This window comes from Arachis hypogaea, chromosome 16 (genome assembly GCF_003086295.3).
Source record: "Arachis hypogaea cultivar Tifrunner chromosome 16, arahy.Tifrunner.gnm2.J5K5, whole genome shotgun sequence".
Lineage (NCBI taxonomy): Eukaryota > Viridiplantae > Streptophyta > Magnoliopsida > Fabales > Fabaceae > Arachis > Arachis hypogaea.
Window position 1 is genome coordinate 5,266,762 of NC_092051.1, and position 8,226 is coordinate 5,274,987.

Genomic DNA, 8,226 nt, shown 5'->3' on the forward strand with positions numbered 1-8,226 from the left:
ATCATATCTTCTCAAAATCAATTTCTTTTCAATTTTTTTTATTTATTTGTTACTATTTTCAAAAATCGTTGCTATAATTAATGATTTAATTCAAAATTTTCAAGTTATTACTTGTCTATTAAGAAAGGATCAAAAGTTTTAATTCTAGAATCACATCTTTTAATTTCTTGTTGGTCAAGTAATCAACTTTAATTTTAAAAACTTTCTCTTTTTAATTTGATTCTCAATCATATCTTCTCAATCATATCTTTTCAATCACATCTTTTTCAAAATTAATTTTCAATCATATCTTTTTGATTTCTAATTTCAAAATCTTTTTCAAAAATCACTTAATTTCTTTCTCAGTCTTAGTTTTCGAAAATCATTTACCAAATTTTCAAAATTTCTTTTAATTATTTCAAAATCTTTTTACTTTAATTTCGAAAATTCTCCCCCTCTTCTCATCTCCTTTTATTTATGGACTAACACTCCTCCTTAATGTACAATTCAAACTCTATCCCTCTTGATAAGTTCGAATTCTTTCTTGTCTACCTTCTCCTTCTATTCTTCTTTACCTCTGACACCTCAAGGAATCTCTATACTGTGACATAGAGGATTCTATATTTTCTTCTCATCTCTTTTCATATAAGTAGGAGCAAGGACACGGGCATTCTTGTTGAAGCTGATCCTGAACCTGAAAGGACCTTGAAGAGAAAGCTAAGAGAAGCTAAAGTACAACTCTCTATAGAGGACCTAACAGAAATTTTCAAATAAGAAGAAGCCATGGCAGCCGAAATCAACAACAATGCCAACAATGCAAGGAAGGTGCTTGGTGACATTAATGCACCTACTCCTGACTTCTATGGGAGAAGCATCTCAATTCTTGCCATTAGAGCAAACAACTTTGAGCTTAAGCCTCAATTAGTTTCTCTAATGCAACAGAATTGTAAGTTTCATGGACTTCTATTGGAAGATCCTCATCAGTTCTTAGCTGAATTCTTGCAAATCTGTGACACTGTCAAGATCAATGGGGTTAATCCCGAGGTCTACAAGCTTATGCTTTTTCCCTTTGCTGTAAGAGACAGAGCTAGAACATGGTTGGATTCACAACCTAAAGAAAGCCTGAACTCTTGGGAAAAGCTAGTTAATGCCTTATTGGCAAAGTTCTTTCCACCTCAAAAATTGAGCAAACATAGAGTGGAAGTCCAAACCTTCAGATAGAAGGAAGGTGAATCCCTCTATGAAGCTTGGGAAAGATACAAGGAATTGATCAGAAGGTGTCCTTCTGACATGCTTTCAAAATGGAGCATCATAGGTATCTTCTATGATGGTCTGTCTGAACTGTCCAAGATGTCATTGGACAGCTCTGCTGGAGGATCTCTTCATCTGAAGAAGACGCCTGCAGAAGCTCAGGAACTCATTGAAATGGTTGCAAATAACCAATTCATGTATACCTCTGAAAGGAATCCTGTGAATAATGGGACAAGTCAGAAGAAAGGAGTTCTTGAGATTGATACTCTGAATGCCATATTGGCTCAGAACAAAAGATTGACTCAACAAGTCAATATGATTTCTCAAAGTCTGTTTGGAATGCAAGCAGCAATAGTCAGTACCAAAAAAGCTTCATCTGAAGAAGCAGCTTATGATCCTGAGAACCCAGCAATGGAAGAGGTGAATTACATGGGAAAACCCTATGAAAACACCTATAATCCTTCATGGAGAAATCATCCAAACCTCTCATGGAAGGATCAACAGAGGCCTCAACAAGGCTTCAACAACAATAATGGTGGAAGAAATAGGTTTAGCAATAGCAAGCCCTTTCCATCATCTTCTCAGCAACAGACAGAGAATTCTAAGCAGAGCCACTCTGACTTAGCAACTGTAGTCTCTGATCTAATTAAAACCACTCAAAGTTTCATGACTGAAACAAGGTCCTCCATTAGAAATTTGGAGACACAAGTAGGTCAGCTGAGTAAGAAGGTTACTGAACTCCCTCCTAGTACTCTTCCAAGTAATACAAAAGAGAATCCAAAAGGAGAGTGCAAGGCCATCAACATACCCTACAAGGCTGAACCTAGAGAGGAAGAAGAGGCAGTGAGCTCCACTGAGGAAGACCTCACTGGACGTCCACTGGCCTCCAAGGAGTTCCTCAATGAGGAACCATGGGAATCTGAGGCTCACACTGAGACCATAGAGATTCCATTAAATTTACTTTTGCCATTCATGAGCTCTGATGAGTATTCTTCCTGTAAAGAGGATGAAGATATTGCTGAAGAGCAAGTTGCTAAGTGATGACAAGTCATCTTAGCCTAGTTTTACCAGCCTTTTTCTTTATTTTTATTTGGTTTTATGCACTTTCTTGCATTCTAAGTAAGTAATTTGGAATGGAAATGCATGACTTCTTTGAATCAAACAACCACCATTTATTTGATGCTAAATCATGAGGTTTAAGCTAAATTTAATTGATTTTTAATGATTTATAAACCTTGTAAATTTGGTGATACTTTGATTGGTTGTTTTGATTAATTATAGGTGAAGAAAAGAAGAAAAGAAGAAAGCCTGCCTAAGAAGCGTGGCCCAAGGAAGAAAAAGTGTGGCCAAGGAAGGAAGAAGTGTGGCGCAACAATGAAGGAAAACCATGAAGCTCACTCTAAGAGCACAATGCTCACCAAGGGAGCGCTACATTTTCTCTCAAGGAACCAAGGCACAATGCTCTGCTCACTTTGTGAGCTGAGCACAATATGAGGCCAAGAAACAAGGAAAGGAAAGACCAAGCTCAGCTCACCAAGTGAGCATTATCAGGCATGCATCCAAATAAATTCAAGGAAATTGTTTGACAAGTGCATTCTCCAAGATTTGAACCCATGACCAAAGGGGGTTGGGGGAGCGCTACTCACAAGAGGAAATAAGCCAAAAATGGCCAAATGCATCATCCAGGATTCGAACTCAGCACCTAGAGGAAGCAAGGAGCAAGGCACCACAAGAAAACCAAGGAAAAGCTCTAGCGCATGCACTCATCAAGTTTCGAACCAAGGACCCCTCCTTGTGAGCACCAAGGCTCAGCTCACTTGGAGAGCTGAGCGCTACCCTTGGTGCATCTCACAAGCACTTTGACACAGGCCAGGGGGAGTGGAGCGCGCACTTGACACGGTCCGGGGAGTGGAGCGCGCACTTGACATGGTCCAGGGAGGGCAGCGCGCAACAATTCTTCACCAAGGCACCAATGCTCAGCTCACTTTGTGAGCTGAGCATTCCCCTGATGCTTCCCCCAACAATTGCACGCTACAAAGGGTCCTCACACTAAGCATCAATGCTCAGCTCCCCACTTGAGCTGAGCATCCCCCTGGAAGCAAATTCTTCATAGGCTGAAAAATCAATCAAAAATCCAATTAAATTCAAATCTTCACCAAATTAAAAGCCCATCCAAATTCCAATATCCAAGAATTGAAAGTGTATAAATAGGAGTTAGTTTGATGTAATTAGGACCTCTAGACTTTACTTTGGAATTTTCTTTTTTAGCTTTCATTTTAATTTTGAGCTTTTACTTTTGAATTTCTCAGAGAATTGGGAAGGAGAATTGATCTCTCTTCTTCCTTGTTCTTGCTTGAGCACTCTTTACTTTTCTTGTTTTGGATCTTAGGTGAAGAATTGAAGAACTTCTGTTTCAATCTCACCTTGAGATCTCTTCTTAAATTTTCTGCATAATTGAATTTTACTTTCTGTTCATTGCTTCTTCTTCTACTCTTTCTGCAATTTACTTTTCTTTATTTCTTTTGCAATTGTTCTTGTTGGATCAAGGAAGGATTTGAGATCTAGACTTGTTATATAGTCTCTTCCACTCTTGAGATCTTGAACCACTTTTAAATTGCTGCAAATTAAGCATTGCTTTTCTGTTTTTTAAATTCTTCAAGGCATTTTACTCTCTGTTTAAGATCTACTTCACTGCAATTCAATTTTCTCTTTTATGTTTAATGCAATTTACTTGTTCTTGTTTCATTTCTGCAATCCCAATTCCCAATTCCTTTTAAGATTCAAGCAATTTACATTTCTTGCACTTTAAGATTCAGTTAATTACATTTCTTGTAATCTAAGTTTCTGCAATTTAACTTACTTGTTCTTTAAGATTCAGCACTTTACTTCCTGCTCTCTTTAATTTTCTGCAATTCTCCCCTCTCCCTTTACATTTCAAGTAATTTAGTTTCTGCAAATTACAACCAACTCAACCAATACTTGATTCGCTTGACTAAATCAACCACTAAACTAAAATTGCTCAATCCTTCAATCCCTGTGGGATCGACCTCACTCATGTGAGTTATTATTACTTGATGCGACCCGGTACACTTGCCGGTGAGTTTTGTGTTGGATCGTTTTCCACACATCAAGTTTTTGGCGCCGTTGCCGGGGATTGATTAGATTGACAATGATTAAGTGAAGTGGAGATCTAGATCTAGCACTTTTTATTTTTCTGTTTCTTTAACTTTTAACTAACACACTAACTGTTTGAATTTTTTGCTTAAGCTAACTCAAACTTCATTCTAGCAATAGAGTGAAGTGTCACTGGTTCTGTGTGTTTCTTATGTCTTGTTTGTATGTCAGGGACAAGGAGAACTATACCTAGCTTTTGTGAAGAAGACGAAAGAACTCTTAGAAGGTTAAGAAGAGCTGAAAGAGGGAAAAATATTGTTGGAGAAGAGGAGTCAGAAGAAGAGTTCCAAGATATGGAGGAACATTCAACAAATCCACCAGGTGGATCAGCCAATAACAATAACAATCCACCACAGAGGAGAGTTTTGGCTTCATATACATTTGCAAATCCTAGACATTGTGGGAGTAGCATTCTTACCCCAAATGTTAATGCAAATAACTTTGAACTAAAGCCACAACTCATCACCTTAGTTCAAAACAATTGCTCTTATGGAGGAGGACCACTTGAAGATCCAAATCAACACTTGTCCACTTTCTTGAGGATTTGTGACACGGTCAAAACCAATGGAGTGCATCCTGACATCTACAAGCTGCTATTATTCCCATTTTCTCTCAGAGACAAAGCTACTCAATGGTTGGAATCCTTCCTAAGGGACAGCATAGACAACTGGGATGATCTGGTAACCAAGTTCCTTGCCAAATTCTACCCACCTCAGAGGGTTATTAGATTGAAAACTGAAGTACAAACATTCACACAAATGGATGCTGAGCCTTTGTATGAAGCATGGAAATGGTACAAGGCTTTATTCAGGAAACGTCCTCCTGGAATGTTCACTGAGTGGGATAGATTGCAGAATTTTTATGAAGGCTTGACACTGAAATCTCAAGAGGCCTTAGATCACTCAGCTGGAGGCTCTTTGCAACTCATGAAAACTGCAGAGGAAGCCCAAAATCTCATTGATATGGTGGTTAACAACCAGTATTTCTTTGCTCATCAAAGGCAACGCCAACCATCACAAAGGAGAGGAGTCATGGAGTTGGAAGAAGTGGATTCAATCCTAGCTCAAAACAAGATGATGCAACAGTAAATTCAACAACAGTTTGAGCAAATGGCCAAGAGGATTGACAGCCTCCAAGTTGCAGCAGTTAACACTAGCCAATCATCAACCATATGGGGGCAAAATGAAGAAACTAAAGAGGAGCAACAGCAAGAACAAGTCCAGTACATGCACAACCAAAATTTTGGGCAAAATGAAGTCTATGGTGATACTTACAACCCTTCATGGAAGAACCATCCCAACCTCAGATAGGGAGACAACCACAATCAAACTCAGCAGCCATGGCAGAAAAATTCAAACCAAAATAGTTGGAAAAACACAAACCAAAACAACCAACAGAATAATAGCCAAGCCACATACAGAAAACCATAAAATACCTACCCCAATTCTAACCATCATCCATCCAATAACCAAGCCTCAAATCAAAACACTTATCCTCAACCGTCAACACCCCACAATCAACCAATCTCACAAGACTCTCAGAGGATTAACAACTTGGAGCTCTTAATGGAAAAGATGATGAATCACCAAGAGATGACATTGAGGAACCAGGAAGCCTCCATGAAAAATATGGAAAGGCAAATTGGACAACTCTCCAAGCAAATCACCATTGAAAGGCCATCAAGATCACTACCAAGTGACACCATTCCTAATCCGAAAGAGGAGTGCAAGGCAATACAACTGAGGAGTGGAAAAATCCTGGTGAAAAATGAAGAAGCAACCAAGAAGCCAAAGGAAAGTGATAAGAAACAAGCTGAAGAAGAGAAAGCCAATGATGAGGATGTAACAGCAAGCAAGCAAACTCAAAATCAGGCTCAAGAAAAGGATAAGCAGCCACAAAATTTGAGAAAAGGGAAGCAGAACATGGGAGAGCTGGCTCCAGGACAGCAGCAATTGGAGAAAAGCTTTACACCTCCATTGCCATACCCCCAAAGGTTCAACAAGGAGACTAAAGACCAACAATTCCCTAAGTTTCTTGAAATCTTCAAGAAATTAGAGATAAACATTCCACTGGCTGAAGCATTGGAACAAATGCCCTTGTATGCAAAGTTTTTGAAGAAGCTTATCAACAAGAAGAGGAGTTGGCAAAAGAAGGAAACTATACTTCTCACTGAAGAATGTAGTACTGTGATTCAAGGATGTATCCCACCAAAGCTCAAAGATCCAGGGAGCTTTGTAGTTTCATTGTACCATAGGCAAAATGACCTTAGACAAAGCTCTCTGTGACCTTGGTGCTAGCATTAATCTGATGCCGCTATCAATGATGAGGAAGCTTGCCATAGAAGAACTCAAACCTACCCGGATGTCTTTGGTGATGGCTGACAGATCAATCAAGACACCCAATGGCATTGTGGAAAACCTATTAGTGAAGGTTGGGGAGTTTATCTTCCCTGCAGACTTTGTAATTTTGGATACCGAGGAAGAAGAAAACAACTCAATCATCTTGGGAAGACCATTTTTAGCCACAGCCAGAGCCATTATTGATGTAGAAAAAGGAGAGATGATCTTCAGGGTGCATAATGAGCAAATGGTCATTAATGTCTTCAAATCAATGCAACACCCCCCTGAACAAGAGAACTACATGAAGGTGAATATGATAGAAAGTCTGGTGGAGGAAATGTTAGAAGCCACTTGTCATGAGCAACAGGAAGAAGAAGTGGTAGAAATCTCTAGTGAAGACAAGGAGAAAGAGAAGCCAAAACAGGAATTGAAACCTCTTCCCCCTCACCTCAAATATGTGTTCCTGGGAGAAGAAGAGACCCTACCAGTGATCATTAACTCTTCATTGAATATGGAAGAAGAAACAAGACTGATTGAAGTGTTGAAAGCTCACAAAGCAGCCTTGGGTTGGATAATTGACGATATCAAAGGCATTAGCCCAGCCATTTGTATGCATAAAATTTTGCTAGAAAAAGAATCAAAGCCTGTGGTTCAACCCCAAAGAAGGCTCAACCCAGCCATGAAGGAGGTAGTTCAAAAAGAAGTCATGAAGCTATGGAATGCTAGGATAATTTTTCCAATCTCTGACAGCTCATGGGTGAGTCCGGTTCAAGTTGTACCAAAAAAGGAGGAATGAAGGTCATCACCAATGAGAAGAATGAGTTGATCTCCACTAGAACGGTGACTGGGTGGAGGATGTGCATAGATTATAGAAGGTTGAATGATGCCACAAGGAAAGATCATTTTCCTCTCCCATTCATTGATCAGATGCTGGAAAGATTGGCTGGCCATGCCTATTATTGCTTCTTGGATGGGTATTCTGGGTACAATCAAATCGTGGTAGACCCCAAGGACTAGGAGAAGACTGTCTTCACATGTCCGTTTGGAGTTTTTGCATACAGGAGGATGCCCTTTGGGCTATGCAACGCCCCAGCCACATTTCAGAGGTGTATGCTTTCCATTTTCTCTGATATGGTTGAAAAATTTTTAGAAGTCTTCATGGATGATTTTTCTGTCTTTGGCAATTCATTCAATACTTGTTTGCATAATTTAACTCTTGTTTTGAAAAGATGCCAAGAAACTAACTTGGTCTTGAACTGGGAAAAATGCCATTTCATGGTTCCTGAAGGGATAGTTCTTGGGCATAAAGTGTTATGCAAAGGTATAGAAGTTGACAAAGCTAAAATAGAAATTATTGAAAAACTTCCTATACCCGTTAATGTAAAAGCAGTAAGGAGTTTTCTTGGGCATGCTGGTTTCTACAGAAGGTTCATCAAAGATTTTTTAAAAATAGCAAAGCCATTGAGCAATTTGCTAGTGGTTG

At 39.2% G+C, this 8,226-nt stretch overlaps 1 non-coding gene across 1 annotated transcript; it reads right to left on the minus strand.

Annotated features, from left to right (window-relative positions):
* Positions 1–1,167: 1,167 nt before the first annotated feature.
* LOC112761843 (small nucleolar RNA R71) lies at positions 1,168–1,275 on the minus strand. The gene has a single exon (XR_003182216.1). It is a non-coding gene; the product is annotated as a small nucleolar RNA R71 (small nucleolar RNA).
* Positions 1,276–8,226: the final 6,951 nt, after the last annotated feature.